At 40.4% G+C, this 16,575-nt stretch overlaps 2 long non-coding RNA genes across 2 annotated transcripts; one reads left to right on the top strand and one right to left on the bottom strand.

Annotated features, from left to right (window-relative positions):
* Positions 1 to 10,056: 10,056 nt before the first annotated feature.
* On the bottom strand, positions 10,057 to 10,396 carry LOC129739650 (uncharacterized). Its single transcript, XR_008736022.1, has 2 exons — positions 10,257 to 10,396; positions 10,057 to 10,196 (listed from the first exon to the last, which is right to left on the bottom strand). It is a non-coding gene; the product is annotated as an uncharacterized LOC129739650 (long non-coding RNA).
* Positions 10,397 to 15,409: 5,013 nt separating this feature from the next.
* LOC129740139 (uncharacterized) lies at positions 15,410 to 16,218 on the top strand. The gene is made up of 2 exons (XR_008736123.1): positions 15,410 to 15,854; positions 15,915 to 16,218. It is a non-coding gene; the product is annotated as an uncharacterized LOC129740139 (long non-coding RNA).
* The last annotated feature ends 357 nt before the right edge of the window (positions 16,219 to 16,575 follow it).

Here is a 16,575-nt window from a genome sequence, read left to right on the forward strand (position 1 = left end):
AACTTCAGATTAAGGTAATAATTGTTGAGATAACAGGTGTTAACTTTCTTATTTTTCAGAATTCAGATTTATATCTGTTGGAATAATCGGCAATCGAAGAATGCTGGTTACCGGTCACCTCTATGGAAACGGAAATTTTCTTTAATAAACAACCGTGAAAATTTTCTCAGTCTACATTAAGCTCTCCACCAAGCTGCTAATAAATCTTTTCCACTGTAAATCTTGTTGAAGTTATTTTTAACCAATTATCAAGAATCAAAAGGTTATGGGCGACTCACGCAAAGATCCGGTCCACGGGATCCCGCAGTTCTCGGGTACCGGCTTTGACAATTGGCGCTTCAGGGTGGAAGCTTACTTGAAATCGGTGAATCTTTTGGACGTGGTCAAGAACGATCCCCCGGCGGTTCCGGCTGAACGTGCTAAGTTCCTGGAGAAGGACGGAAAGGCGACGTATTTGGTGATTTCGTTCATTCACGATGACCTGCTGGACCTTGTACGGGACAAGGAGACGTCAAAGGAAATTTGAACAAGCCTGGAGAACGTTTATGCCAAGAAATCCGTTTCGTCGCAGACCTTCATCCGAAAGCAACTTGCGAAGCTGAAAATGGTTGAAGGATCGTCAGTGAAGGACCATTTGAAGATCTTCGAAGACCTTATTCGTCAGCTGAAGTTGGCCGGAGCGAAACTCGAAGAAAACGACGTTGTTGCTCAGCTTTTTGCCACTCTTCCCGAATCGTTTGATCCCTTAGTTACCGCCTTGGAGAATCTGGGAGAGGAAAATCTGAAACTGGACGTGGTTCGAGAGCGCCTTCTTGCAGAGGAATTGAAGAAAACGGACCGAGTTGCAGATTCCAACCAAGAAAAACCTGCTGTTTTTCAAGGATCGAAACAAAGGACAGCGTTCGTTAAATTCACGGGAAAGTGCAGACGCTGCCAAAAGAAGGAACATAAGGCCAAAGATTGTCGTGTCAAGCTTGCGTCGGACGGACGAGCTGAAGCTAATGCTGCAAGTGGAGGTAAAGCGATAGCCTTCATGACTGGAAGGAGTTTTTCCGAACGAGCGACGGGTGTCGTGACCTTCAAATTGGATTCTGGGGCCACGGACCACCTCGTGAACGTGAAACACTGTTTCGCTGACCTTACGAAGCTGAAGGCACCGGTGATCATCAATGTGGCGAAAGATGATCAGTCGCTGATATCCTGGCATCGAGGAACAATTACGGGCGTCAATAAGGAAGGCGTCAAGCTGGTCCTGAAAGATGTGCTGTATGTTCCTGATCTTCGAGAAAATCTTCTCTCTGTGAAGAAGATGGCGAAAGCAAATTTGGACGTTACTTTTAAGAAAACGGAAACAACTGTGCGGTACGACGGCAAGCTGATCGGAAATGTCCCGTTCGTGGTGACCTTTACGAGCTTGATTTGGTCCTCGATACTGTGGCGGCCAACTTGTGTGGAGCTGTGAGCGGTAATCTATGGCACCGTCGACTTGGCCATTTGGGAATCCATAATTTGCAAGCACTTGTAAAGCACGACATGGTAACAGGTATTTCCGAGGTACCAGGTAAATTGGATTTTTGTGATGTATCTGTTCTTGGAAAGCAGTGCCGAGAACCATTCTCGGGTACAAGAGTCCGTGCTTCAAGACCTTTAGAGAGAATTCACTCCGACGTGTGTGGTCCTATCACACCGGCAGCTTGGGATGGTTCTCGGTACTTTGTCTCGTTTATTGACGATTTCACGCACTTCGCAGTAGTGTATCCCCTCAAGAAGAAGTCCGAGGTATTCCAACGGTTCCGAGAGTACGAAGCGATGGCAACTGTCGCTCTAGGACATTCAATTTCGAAGCTGACTGTGGATCAAGGCAGAGAATATTGCTCCAAAGACCAGCGGGAGTTTTACGTGTCCAAAGGGATCCAGGTTGAGCCAACAGCAGCGTATACACCACAGCAAAATGGTGTGTCAGAACGATTCAATCGAACAATCATCGAGAAGGTTCGTGCGATGTTGTCCGAATCTCTAACTCCGAAGTACCTGTGGAACGAAGCGGTTCTGGCTGCGGTGTACCTAACTAACAGAAGTCCAACGAGTGCTCTATCTTGCCAGAAGACCCCTGCGGGAATGTGGACAGGCCACAAGCCAGACCTGAGCAAACTTCGAGTTTTTGGCTGCAAAGCGTATGCTTGGGTGGCGGCGCAACAGAGAAGAAAACTGGACCCGAAAAGCAAACTGGCTGTGATGGTTGGCTATGCTCCAAATGCTTACCGTCTGTGGAATTCAGAGGAGAAGGAATTGTTCCTATCAAGAGATGTCAAGTTTGATGAAAATAGTTTTCCGTTTGCTGCTAAGGTTCCTTGCGAAAGTCCGTCGAGTGTGATCCCTGTTCACTACGATTTCCAAGCTGAAGAAGTGCGGCCACATGAAAACCCCGTTCAAAGCGAAGAGGTGCCCCCGCCGGATCAGAACAGAAGCATCATGACTGACGACGGAGACGATGACGTTGACGAAACCGGAGCGCTCCCTTCGCAAACAGACCGTGGTTCGAACCTCGATATGGTAGCCCCGAGGCGCGGCGAACGGGAGCGCAAGCTCCCCGGTAAGTTGCTGTTGCTGCAGATCTTCTAAGATTCCTTGTAGCCACAATCCTTCGGAAGCAGCTACGCTTAAGGCTGCATACTCTGCCTCACAGGATGACAATGCAACGGTTTGTTGCTTCCTACTGGCCCAGGACACCGTATTGCCGAATACCTTGAAGACATAACCGCTCACGGATCTCCTATCTTCAGTATCCGACGCCCAATCCGCATCAGCGTACCCGATCAGTACTTCAGCCTTTTCGTCTCGCTTGAACTGGAGCTTGAGGTTCTTCGTGCCTTTCATGTATCGGACCACTCTTTTCAGCGCTTGCCAGTGTGCTTCGCCAGGTTGACTTTGGAAACGTCCCAAGTATGCAACAGCAAATGCAATATCGGGACGGACGCATAGCATTGTGTACATGAGACTTCCAAGTAGCTCACGATAAGGATGGCAGACCGGATTTCCTTCATTCGTTGGTAGAAAACAGGCCTTCTCCATTGGTGTCTTTACGTTGTTGCAATCTTTCATGCCGAATTTCGCCAACACACGATCCACAGCGACTTCTAGACTCAGAGACATCAAACCAGCAGAACGATCATATCGGGTCTTGATTCGGAGAAAGAGGTTCACTTCCCCAAGGTCCGTCATCTGAAGGTTTTTGGAAAGTGATAGCTTGATCTGCTTCATCAGCTCCAGACGATCGCCAACGATGAGAAGGTCGTCAACGTAGATGACGATATACACCCGCCCTCGATTGTCGTTTCGGGTATATAAGCAATAGTCATGACAGGAACGCTTAAAACCGAAAACCAGAAGGATGTCATTCAGTTTATTATTCCAACATCGTGGGCTTTGCTTGAGTCCATACAGTGACCGTTCCAACTTGCACACCAGATTCGGCTTTGCGGTGACTCCATCGGGTATGGATAAATAGACGTCTTCTTCTAGTTCACCGTAAAGGAACGCCGTCTTGACATCGAGTTGATTGATGAACATCTTCCAGTGCACCGCTACAGCCAGAACGGTTCGTATTGTCGCCAACTTAGCAACAGGGGAATAAGTTTCGCTGTAGTCGACGCCAGCCTTCTGCAGGAAACCTTTAGCGACTAAACGAGCCTTGTATCGCACAGGTTTTCCATTTTCGTCTTGCTTGCCCCGGAACACCCATTTGGATTTGAGAGGAACCACGCCAGCTGGTCGTTCTACCAGCCGCCACACGTGGTTGTCAGCCAGGGACTTCAGTTCTTCATCGACCGCTTGCTTCCAGAAAACCTCATCGTCTCGCCCAGCAATATCCTACGCCTCAGGAGCATCGGAAATGGAACGTTCGACCTCATCTTGTCCCACAACAGCATCAACTTTTGGAACAATATCTGTAGGACAGGATTGCGCGGCAGTGAAAAGTTTTCCAAAAACAAAGTCTTTACGCAATCGTTCGGGTGACGAATAGGCAACAACATTTTCAAATCGTCGGCATAAACCAGCACAAACACATCAGTCAGCACTTCAGGAAATTCGTTCATAACAGTGATGAAAAGAAGGGGTAAGGGGTATTATGGTATTCAACCTCAAAGCCAATGGACTAAGCGCAAGGCTGATATTTGACCTTCTGCGACTGCCAATAGAAGTTCCTTAAGGTCAACCTCAATTGACGATCGCATTAAAGCTCTTGTCTCGTGAGATGCTAACTTTTCAAGGAAATACATACACCATTTGAATATAATCATAATCCTTGTTCAACTCGTCGCCAGATGGGGTATGTCGAAATTTGAAGTACAATCAGATACACGGTATGTAATATCATCGGTATAATCTTCAATACTTCTGCATCTTGTTAGCCAAGTAAATGACTAAATAAGTACCTAAACTGCAGAGATCGCAGAATAAAAGACCACGCCAGGCAAAACGGGTTTCAGTCAGTCTTCACGAAAACATGCACCGAGTTCAACTTGTGTGCTAATTTTCAGGCGCTAGTTCAACTTGAGCTTGCATGCAATAGTATACATAGGTTTTTTTAAAACAGCAACCCAAGCTTATGAGTTGTACCGGGTGTTCGTACCGATGTTTTGCACTCAGGTTCGAACATATTTGTTTGTACACATAGCTCTTACTTGGCAACGGTTTTGGTTGCTACAACGATTGTTGTTGTTTCGGGAATCCCGAATCGGGATACTTGAGATTGTCACAAAATGCTGGACGCACTGTATTAGAGTATGTACCTGCTCGTGAAAATTTGATAACCAAACCTTTCCCAGAAAAAGTTTATTTTATAACTTCGCTTTGAGAATCTATCCAAGGGAAATTTTCCAAAATGTTTTTTTTTTTTTTTCAACGAAAGAACCATTGAAGTTGGAAATTGATTTTTTTAACAGAATTTTAATAAACGTTTTTTTACCTTTTGAATTGTGATCCTTGCAGAAAAAATGTGAAAAAATGGGCTTTTGTTTTATTTATTTTTGTTCTTATATTGTATTTTATCATTTAACGAGCGAGTTTGGTAACATGCAAAATGCGAACGCATCTACATCCGTACTGCGCATCTACTAATCAGCAACCGTATTCAGCTGTATCCTTTTTTTCTTTAGGGGCGTTATATTGGCTAAACCAGTATAGAGATAGAAGATCTGAACATTTTTCACTTCACTCTCAAAGGTGCAGGACAGGACCGAATTGGCTGAATGGGAATGGGAATCCAATTTCTTCTTGCACAAATCATACTGAACAGGATATCCTGCAAAGGAAATTTGAAATGATATTAGTCTTGCCAAAGTACATGCAATGATTCTTAATTTACCTCTGGGTTCTACGGTATATCCTATTCCGAGAAGATTTATGCTTCAAGAACCGGTAACACTCACTCTGTAGGCAGGTATCAGCAGGACCCCCGGACACCAAAACAATCAATTTGTTCTTGTGAGAAAGTTCTACACCTGACTGCTGAGATGGTTTCTAAACATGGGTGCGCACCCACTCTTGAACATGAACTTCAACTTGCACACTGCACGTGAGTTGAACTATGTGTACATAGTCCCATGTTCAACACACACTTTGTCAGTGAAGACTGGTTTCAGTTATAGTAAAACTATGTCTTTTTTAATCTTTTTCGGAAAAACACCTTCTTTTAGAGCGCATCCCTCATTTATTTTCGCATACAATTCTTGGATTTTCATATGACTTAATGCATGATTTTTCATAAAATTAAATAAATTTTTTATTGGCTATAAAAAATTGAAGCAACAACTCTCTCAATTTTCTGCAATCATTTTTTTTTTCCAATCTCTAGAACTCATGTCTAAAGTCTGCTTCATTTAATATTGGAACAAATTGTTTTGCTCATTGTGGCGCTCCTAGTGGACGGATATGGAAACTTTTTTCACCCACGTGTCGGGAAATTCATTACCTTTCACCATGTATTTATGTCATAACACCAAACGATAGCATTTTGTAAACAACCGCCATGGAAGCCGAACGGAGAGATCAAATTGTGCACAGTTTTTTTGAAAATCCATTGTTGTCGGCATCGAAGCTAGCTAAACAGCTTAAAATGCCCAGAAATACCGTATGGCGTGTTATCAAGCAGTACAAGGAAACATTGACGACGGCTCGGAAGCAGCATTCGAAGCGTCGGAGTGGAACTGTCGACCGGAAACTGCGTGGGAAAGTCACCAAGGCCGTCAAGAGGAATCCCAACCTTTCAGACCGCGATTTGGCCAATAAGTTCCAGGCCGCTCACAGTACGGTGCGACGAATTCGTCTCCGGGAAGGAATAAGGTCATTCCGAGCCAGCCAGTGATTGAATTTTGCTGAGCATGAGTTGATCAACCATCTCTCGCTCAACGCTCTATTCGGAAGCAAAGGTTGCTTTGAGGCAGCGAAAACGACAAAACCGATGATGTATACGCTCTCAACATGGCCGCCTTCATGGAGCAATATACATTCGATGCAGCGAATCCAAAAAACCAAACGAACGGCTCTCACTCATCTCCTGTCACAACCTTGAGGGAACCGAATTCAAAAGGCAGAGCAAACCCGAGTCTCCTCGTTTGTGCCTGGATCGAATGCGTGAGGTTTTTCTGCTATTGCTATTATTGCACAGCAACCGCACGCAGGCAGCTAGTTTTTTCATTTCTTTTTCTTCCCCCCTCTTTCACCATACGTTGCGGGCCGTGCAACGCAATAAGTTCGGTTGTTTTTGTTGTTGCCTCAACCTTTGCGGTCGGTTCGAGTTATTCAAATTCAACAACGTAAATGAGTATGTGTGCCTCGTCTTCTTCATGCATCATGTAGCAACCGAACGTTGAGAGAGTTCGTTCGGGGCAGCAAACGGATAGTGTCTCTCAGAGCAGATCCTCCTCATGGGGGGAGGTTTGAATGAATGTATATGTATCGTCTCCTGTATAGCTATGCGAGGCCTCAAATTGTGTATTTTGAATGCCTCTGATGAGAAAATTGGTGAGGATTTCAATCACTGGAGCCAGCAAACAGCCAAATCGGACGCTGAAGCAGAACAATGTGGCCAGAATCCGTGCTCGAAAGCTGTACGACCAAGTGCTGACCAAGTTCGACGGATGTAAAGTCTGCTTCATTTAATATTGGAACACAAACAATTGCGTGTAGTTCAGTCATTTATTAACGAATTCATAATTTGTTTTTCATACAAATGTAGCATTTTCTTTACTCTTTCATAAAAAAAAATTAAAAAAATTATTCATTGCTGTTTCGAAGAAATTCTCGTACTCGTACTCGTAAGAAAACTGTGCATAATTTGATCTCTCCGTTCGGCTTCCATGGCGGTTGTTTACAAAATGCTATCGTTTGGTGTTATAACATAAATACATGGTGAAAGGTAATGAATTTCCCGACACGTGGGTGAAAAAAGTTTCCAAATCCGTCCACTAGGAGCGCCACAATGAGCAAAAGAATTTGTTCCAATATTAAATGAAGCAGACTTTAATACTAAAAGCTGAATTGGCCAGATTGGCGAAAATCCATAAATAAAACGAAGACCATCAACTTGAGCCCATATATACCTTGAACCACAGAGAACAGAGTTCGAGCTGGAGCTCAACACGTGTGTTTGAATACCAACCTAAGTTTCAAACCAAATGCGTAAGTGGACTAACATACATAAGATGTCGCTACTGGTACACCTATTTTTGTTTTCATTTTTTTGACACGCTTAGAAATTAATACTCATCGCTTATCTCAAAGAAGGCCAGTGCAATGTATGACAGTAACACAAATTTCGGTGTAATAAATTTTAAAACATCATGATTTAAAAAAAATGCAAATCATATTTCAATCACAATTGAACGCTGTCATATGCCCCATATTGTTCAAACAATTTTGGCGCTGAATTGAAAGTTGAATTCCAAGTGTTAAAGTATGTGTTGGGATTTTACTATCAGTTAACAGTTTACTAAAACAGAAAATGTGAACATAAATGCTATAATTGTAAACTATGACTCGATATTCTGGTTGATGTTACCTGAGATCGATATATGAGGACTTGTAACTCAGGGTTAGTAATCAGATAGAAATGATTTAAGTTATTTATAAACATGAGTTACAAGATACCATCAACCGGAATACCGATCCATAATTAACAATTATAACATTTATGTTCACATTCTCTGTTATAGAAAACTATTTAATGACAGACATACTTTAAAACTTGGAATTCAACTTTCAATTCAGCGCTAATATTGATTGAACAATATGGGGCATATGCTGGGACATATGACAGCGATTAAAGTATGATTGAAATACGATTTGCATTTTTTTTAAATCAAGATGTTCTTAAAATTTATCACACAAAAAGTTGTGTTACTCTCATACATTGCAATGGCCTCATTTGAGATAAGCTATGAGTATTAATTTCTAAGCGTGTCGAAAAAATGGAAAAATATTTGTACTGGTAGCGACATCTTATGGATGTTAGTCCACTTACGAATTTGGTTTGAAACTTAGGTGGATATTCTCACACACGATTTCAACAAATTTTTGTTCGGGGCCCGATGTCTGTTCTCTGTGCTTGAACGTCAAAAAGCCATTGGATTTGTAAGTGTTTACTAAATTGAAATTTCCTTTAGGTTGACCTGGTTCTATTATTGCCTTATCAAATTTATCAAATTTACATCCCACTTTAGCCAAACATCAAAGTCTCAAGTTTTTACTTCATTTATATGCCTAATCAATGTGTAAACTGAAGGTGCTCGCCATGCCCCTATTATTCTTATCAAACGGTAAATTTAAAAATAAATTTCCATTCAGTTATGAGCCCTGGAAAGAAATACTTATTTCGGATTTTCTGCTGAATTTTTATTTGTGATTTTTGCTTTCGTCAGCAAAAGCAGGTATTTTCAAAATTGAAAAAAAATACCCGCATAGATGAGGATTGTAACCACACGATTTCTTAAATAGTCAAACGACGATTTGATGAAGCGTAAAAAAACGTTTACCAAACGATTATTCGAGCTGTGAAATGCATTAGTTGAATCGTTAATTTCAAATTCACAGTATTTTTAATATGTCGTTAGGTTATGTAATTGTTAAAAACTGTTAAAACACTTGTATGGAAGAACTGTCGTACAAACAGTTCGGTTAAGGTTCAAGAACCAATTGTGCAAAACGTTTTGAGATCATCGAGCTGTAACCGTTATGGTTATTTTGAGAAGCTGGCAAACCCAAACGTTTAAGTTGAAAGTTCCGTAATAATTTGACATTACTTTATTCCAACGCTAAGCAAACCGTTTTACGAACTGTTCGCTGAGAGGGCACGCACACAAACGCAAAATTTTGTTCCATGTATATAGGAATTTTTCTGATAAGATTGGAGAATCATTTCAGCAGCAACATGTGAAAAGGGTATAAAAGACAAAGTAAACAAAACCGGTTTTCAGTGGATTCAAATAGCCCAATATAAGCTCTACTTAACACAAAAACCGTTTTTAGTTTTCCAGTTTTCGTAAGATTTATATAGCAGTTTGAGTAAAGGATCTATAAAATTTAGAGCCATAAAATGACATTATCCTCACACAGATTGTTTTATACACCCTTTACTCCACAACAAAGCAAACGGTCTAGATGCAAAACATTAAAAGGGGAAGAATGCGGAAAGCTATTCACTCACTCCCATTGCGAGAACCATAATCCTTTGTCAAAAAATAGGGGAAATTTTATCTCCATCTCACTCACACATATGAGACATACAGTACAAAGCGAAGGGTGTATAAAACATTTAGACGAATTTCATACTCCAGCTAGGGTCTATAAACAATTGCGAGCTATTTTTACATGATAAAACCGTCGTATCGATAAAAACTTATTTAGAATGATCCAACGCACCGTTTTGACCACAAAGACTTGGCAGATTCCTTGTGAATTTTAATTAGCGATTTAAAAAAGATTGCAAAATTTTCAAACGCGTTTTTCTCGAAACGTCATAAATGAACATAGACCCTTTTCTCGTGTTGGTGCTGATTTCAATTTCATTGATTTATTGAATCGATTATTAATATCACAAACTAACTTGCCCGAGATTTACATTTTTATGCTGCATCCTCCTCCTCATTTCGCTCAGCAACACTTTCCGGGGCAAGCAATCCATGCGCGGAGTAAAACTGGGGGTGAGAAACGGGATCTTAGGATTTGTTTTGAAAATTATTATAATTTCCACATACCTGGTACAATGTCATTGGAATTTTAATTCCTATAATGTCCCGGTCCCGTCGTGCTGATCGCATCTCCTCCGGCAGGTAAAAGAAAATCGATCGCGGCGAGCGAGGCTGAGGTGTAAATTTCCCGGCGTAGCAAACAGAGGTGCCAGGTGTCCTGATTTATCAGGATTTGTCCTGATTTTCGAGAGACCGTCCTGATTTTTCAAAAACCCTCGAGTTGTCCTGATTTTTGAAAATTTGTCCCTAAAATGTCCTGATTTGTCCTGATTTTCATAAAAACCTCGTAAATATGATCGAATTTGTAGTTAAACTATGAGAAAATCGAATGAATAGCTTATAAAATAGTTAATCCAATTTAACAGATGGTAATTTTCGGTTCAGATGATATTCAAATGGTGTTTTTCGATATTAACTACCGGCCAGCCAACAAGCTGCGTATTATTGTTGCATAAATCAAGGCGTTTACAACACATGTATTGCGCCTTTATTTATGCAATCTAAGAAGAAATCCCTATAATTTTAATGAATCAAGAGATGTCCTGATAAATCCTGATTTTTAGCTTCGCGTTGTCCTGATTTTTGACGAAACCACCTGGCACCCCTGGTAGCAAACAAAACAAACGAGTATGTGACAGTGGTGCCAGGTTCAATGTTTTATCAATATTTTGCACAGATATTGAGAAACAAAATTATTAATAAATAAATTTCAGAAGCAGTTTTGTTTGTTTAAGAAAAGAATAGTAACTAATGAATGTTATGAAAATGAAAATATATTAATAATTCAATTTAGAAATTTCTTCCAATTCCAATGAAAGTTTTGAATCAATAGTGTCATACACAACGCAAACGCAAACTGTTTCTATGTCGCATGTTTGCATCTATATGCTGACCTCATAAAAAAAACTACCATAGTCCTTGCTTACAACAAAAAACGTTTTTATTTACGCTCATATTTATCTTATATGAAGTCACTTAAGCCGTTGTTAAAATATGTAGCTGCAAAGTTTAATGAGTATCATTGAAACTATAGTATATATACTCTATTGAGTTAGACTCGTATCAGAATATAACAGAAATCTTAAATGTGTACTTATATCCGTGTAAAACCATCTGGCATCTTTTTTTTTTAATAATTCTTTATTTGAAACGGCTCATACCTTAAGGTTTTAAGGAGCCAAACTCGTTTTTGTTTTTACATTGTTTGCTTAGCTTAACACTTTGAGTTTAAAGAAAAAGATGATAGAAAGGGAAATATAGGATTAAAGGCGCAGATCGATAGCTTTAAGGTAGAAGTAGATTTCGAACATGTAGTCCAAATCTAGCACAGCTAGCACATCCCTCACTGGAACGTTAGGTGGTTTTCCTCGGGCCCGAAGGGAATCTATTAAATTCGTTCTGGCGACAAGATGGACCTCACACGACCAGACAATATGCTCGATGTCATGGTAACCTTGGCCGCAACTACACAAATTGCTGCCAGCAATGTCAAAACGATAGAGTACCGCGTCTAAGGAATAATGATTGGACATGAGACGGGAAAATATACGAATAAAATCCCGACTCAGGTTCAATCTATTAAACCAGGGTTTAAGGCTTACCTTTGGGATAATCGAGTGGAGCCACCGACCCAACTCATCCTCGTCCCATTTGCGCTGCCAGTTGACAAGAGAATTTCTTCTAACCAAAAAATAAAACTCGTTGAAGACGATCTCACGCTGATACGTGTCACCTTCCGTCGCCCCCACCTTTGCCAGAGAGTCTGCCTTCTCATTACCCACTATCGAGCAATGAGAGGGAACCCAAACAAAGGTGACAGAAAAACGACGTCTTGCTAAAGCACTCAAAATATCCCGTATCTTCTCAAGAAAGTACGGCGAGTGCTTTCCCGGTCTTATCGAGCGTATTGCTTCAACAGAGCTGAGACTATCTGTTACGATGTAGTAGTATCCTGCATGCTGTGACGCAATGCTGTCCAAAGCCCAAAAGATTGCTGCTAACTCTGCTATATACACAGAGCATGGTGACTGGAGCTTATAAGATGCGCTGAAGATTTCGTTGAATACTCCAAATCCCGTTGATTCCTCTATAAGTGATCCATCGGTAAAGTACATTTTAGAGGCATCGACGTGTCTATATTTAGCATCGAAAATTCTGGGAATCAAAAGTGGACGGTGAGAGTCCGGGATCCCACGAATTTCTTGCTGCATAGACAAATCAAACTGGACAGAAGAGTTGTCGTAGTCTGGGATGTAAACACGAGTGGGAGCATACGAAGAAGGATTTACCTGCATGGACATGAAGACATGGTATATAGACATAAATCTGGTTTGAAAATTTTGCTCAAGTAGTCTTTCGAAATTTACAATCACCAATGGGTTCAAGACCTCACACCTGATGAGGAATCGGAGTGATAATAAATTGAATCGATCTTTTAGTGGGAGTGTACCTGCCAAAACTTCAAGACTCATGTTATGCGTTAAGGGCATACAGCCCAGAGCGATACGAAGACAACGGTATTGGATACGCTCGAGTTTGATGAGGTGAGTTTTGGCAGCTGACTGGAAACAGAAGAATACCATATTCATACCAATACCATATAACAGAAGATACCATATTCCATCACTGAGAGAATAGTTGTTCGATACAATTTTAAAAATCTGGCATCTTTGACCAGCGTTTTGTTCGTTTTTATGTGTGTATGACAGAAAGAATGGATGGTATGCACTCTAATTCTCCTTGACTCAGATTTGAAGGAAAACAATTCAAAATGCGCCAAAACTGGGAAAACTCAAATTTTGATTAGAACGGCACAACTCAGAAATGAATAATAGGGGTTTTCGCGAATTCTGAGTTGTTTTCAATCAGGCATTTTTAATGAGCGTCTGAACGATCTGAGCCAAAACAACTCAAAATTTTTTAAATTTCGATTTTTAAAGAAATTAATTGAAATTTCGGACTAAATTAAATTCAATTTAATGCGTGAAATAAGTTTATTTTCCGTCGCTTTTTTTGCACAAATTGGTGAGTGGCAGCCAACATTGTCCTCCTGCCAACCGACAAATTTTGCGATTGCGTATCCTGGAGGACGTCCGTATTGGTCTGTTGGTCAGCCGGGACTCCCAACCTTTGTCGCCGCCACTTGCTGTCATAGGCGACCCGGTTTATAATATTTTCGCGGTAAATGTTCCTCCACCTCGACTGTTTTCCCTCGGAGAGAAGGGAACCTGTCGCTGCCATCGTCTCCATTATTGCCACCATCGAAATAGTCGATCTGGCTCGAATGAGAATTGCTGCGGATGGGAACAAGATTCCCTTGCGGTATCCGGCTGGAATAGACCTGGAGAGGAAAACCTAGATTAAGTATGGCTGAAAATAAACAAAATTTGTGAATTTTAAAATCTTACTCGTTGCACCTGCTTCCGTAACGATTCCTTTAAGAAAAGATTAATTTGTTGAATTTTTCATTTGAAATCACATCATAATTATCTGAATTTTAAATACACAGCTGCACTTACCATTATTTTTTCGTCAACTACGCTCCGAGCGTCGCACCCAAACAATCATTTTGTGTTTTGGATCTCTCTGAGTTGTTTTTATCTATTTTTCTCGAAAAAGTGTGCGTCTTTGCTAAGTCCCAGGATTTCGAACTCGCTAGATGAAAACAACTCAGAATTTTGAAGGTTTTCCACTCAGTTGTTTTCGTCTTCATACATGGTGCGACTCCTGAATCGAATCAAATCAGTCTCTGAATATTTCAAAATTACCGTGTGGGTAAAGGTTCAAGATCATTTCTACGATTAAAGGGAAATTGCAGGAAATCGTTCATACCAATCTATCACCTTTCCAGATACCATCACCTTTTAACATGAACGTTCATGTTTAGTTCCTATCGTTGTCGAAGTAAAGTTCAACAGAACATCTGCGTTTACATGGACAATCACTATTTCTGAAATCGTAGATGTATCGAATAAACTGTTTGAGATATAGTTTTTTAGTATGCGGGTATACAAGTCAAAACAAAAATGAAGTTCTGTTAAAAATTCAAAACCGTCATTTTGTGTAAACTAGTGTTACCTAGAACCAAGTTACGGAGAAAATGCAATAATAAATGCTAAAACGCATTAAGTCAGCTAGTTTTGAACTAAAAATGAACATTCATAAAAGTTATTAGACTTGCAGTTTATTGCAAGCTTCTGTTTAAAGAAAAATACGTTAGGAAGTTGAAAATGCATTTTTGCATTTTTGAAAATCCACTTCAAATACCGATTTTCATACCGATAAAAGATTTTTTTGGGTTTCAAAATACCGATAGAAATGTCATCACTGACTGTGACTGTTGAGCCTCTTAAGACCGTAGATATATCATTTTGAGTATTTGAGATACAGTTTTTTAGTATGCGGGTGGAGCTGCAATTTCAGGACTTACAGGAAAACGGATACCAGTAATGGTCCAACAGGTAAATTTCATTAACAAACATTAATATTAACACATATAAGAACGGTTTTTGTTGTATTTCAGCAACACATTTGCTGGAGAAGGAATGTCCTGCTTGGGGTAGCCATCCTGCTTCCTGGATCCAGCAGCTACGCCAATTATTGGGTGAACACGAATGGTGTGTCGGAAATGAGAACTGCACCTAGTGGAGGAGCTAATAAGCGTTATGTCTAAAGAGACTGGTTCTGAACTGGTACTCACCGGCCCCAGGAGGATCCCTTTTTTGCATTCGAGCACTGTCAAATCACACACCCGGTGTTGACTGATGGATTAATTGAGTTGTAGGTAATTTAGTTTATTTACTAAGTGATAAAAAGTGTATCATAAAAGTGAATAAAATGAATATTAAATATAAAAATCTTTGTTTATCATTTTCTACAAAAAACATTCTTTTATTTGTGCGTGCCCTTTTCCAGTACGATTCAGATTACGGTTCGCATAACGTTGGAAGAACGTCATATCGGATCGTTAAACAACGATTACTGTTAATTTTCAGTTACAAGAAAACTTTAAAAATAACTGTAACCAAAACAGTTTGATGGCCAGAATACGATTTCCATGAGCGGTTTTTGAACGTTATCTCAACTGTTTGTGTGACAGTTCTCCCATATAAAACTTTTAACAGTTTTTAACAGTTACATAACCTAACAACATATTTGAAATACAATCAAATCGGAATTCACGATTCATGCAATGTATTTTACAATTCCTATAAGAGTTTGCTAAAAGTTCTTTGTACGCTTGATCTAATCGTTTTGTGATTGTTTTAGAAAACGTTTAGTTACAATCCTGGTTTATGCGGGCAGTCCTTATCGCAGCTGCCGATTGTCGTTCGTCGAACGTCGCTGCTGGTACGGCACGTCCGGGAGTTGGAAATATTGCGTATGAAATATCGCATCTCAATATCTCCACAAACATTGTTAAAACACTGAACCTGGCACCACTGAAACTAACGGTGTTTGTTTTGATGCGCCGGCAAAATTTTGTTTCGCAGCTGAAAATCCTTCCGATTTCAGCTATCCCGCAGGTTTAGCAGATACAATTTGTACGCCAGGGCATTCTTATTTGCTGGAAGGCAAAATCCAAATGGAATTATTGTTCAACAGGTATGTAAATATAAAATTCAGAAGAATTCAAAACTAACGATCCCGTTTCACATGTTTCAGGTTGTGTTACCGGAACTTCTCATAGTTTTGCTCCGTGGGAGAGAGATCGTCTTCAGCTACGTACAAGGATCGACTTTTTGGTCACTTGATGAAAGGTGGAAATAAATGGCCCATTATTATGGCGATTTCATCGATGCAGAATCTTTACGGACCACACACGGACATGAATGATGCTGGCACTGAAACTATCTACAGGAGGTGCTGTTCGACAGGGTGATGCAAAATGAAAAGGCCCAGCTGCATGGAACAAGTTTTTTTTTAGTAACATGAACTTAGTTATTTAGTAAAATAATTAAAATTAAAATGTTTTGCATTCTCATCCGAAATATTCCCAATTTACATTGCTAAAACATTAGCGTTTGTGTGCGTGCTTTTTTCACAAATGGTACCTACAATGGTCTGCATAAAGTTGGAAAACGTGTAAGCTAGAATGGGTAAACTAGAATGAGTCTTCATGAGGCCTTGAGGAGACTGCGCTAGTTCTACCCCGAACCTCCTTGTCTTTAATACAGCCCTGGCTAGTCGAGCTTGTAGTCTGCGTGTAAAGTTGTCGCGTAGTCTACTACCACTCTTGAGTATGTTGGACTCACTCTCGGTTTAACAGTCGTTTGCTCAAGACGTGGTTGAAAGAGGCCGGAGCTCGACTAGTTTAGGTTAGGTT

Source organism: Uranotaenia lowii, chromosome 1 (genome assembly GCF_029784155.1).
Source record: "Uranotaenia lowii strain MFRU-FL chromosome 1, ASM2978415v1, whole genome shotgun sequence".
NCBI classification, from domain to species: domain Eukaryota; kingdom Metazoa; phylum Arthropoda; class Insecta; order Diptera; family Culicidae; genus Uranotaenia; species Uranotaenia lowii.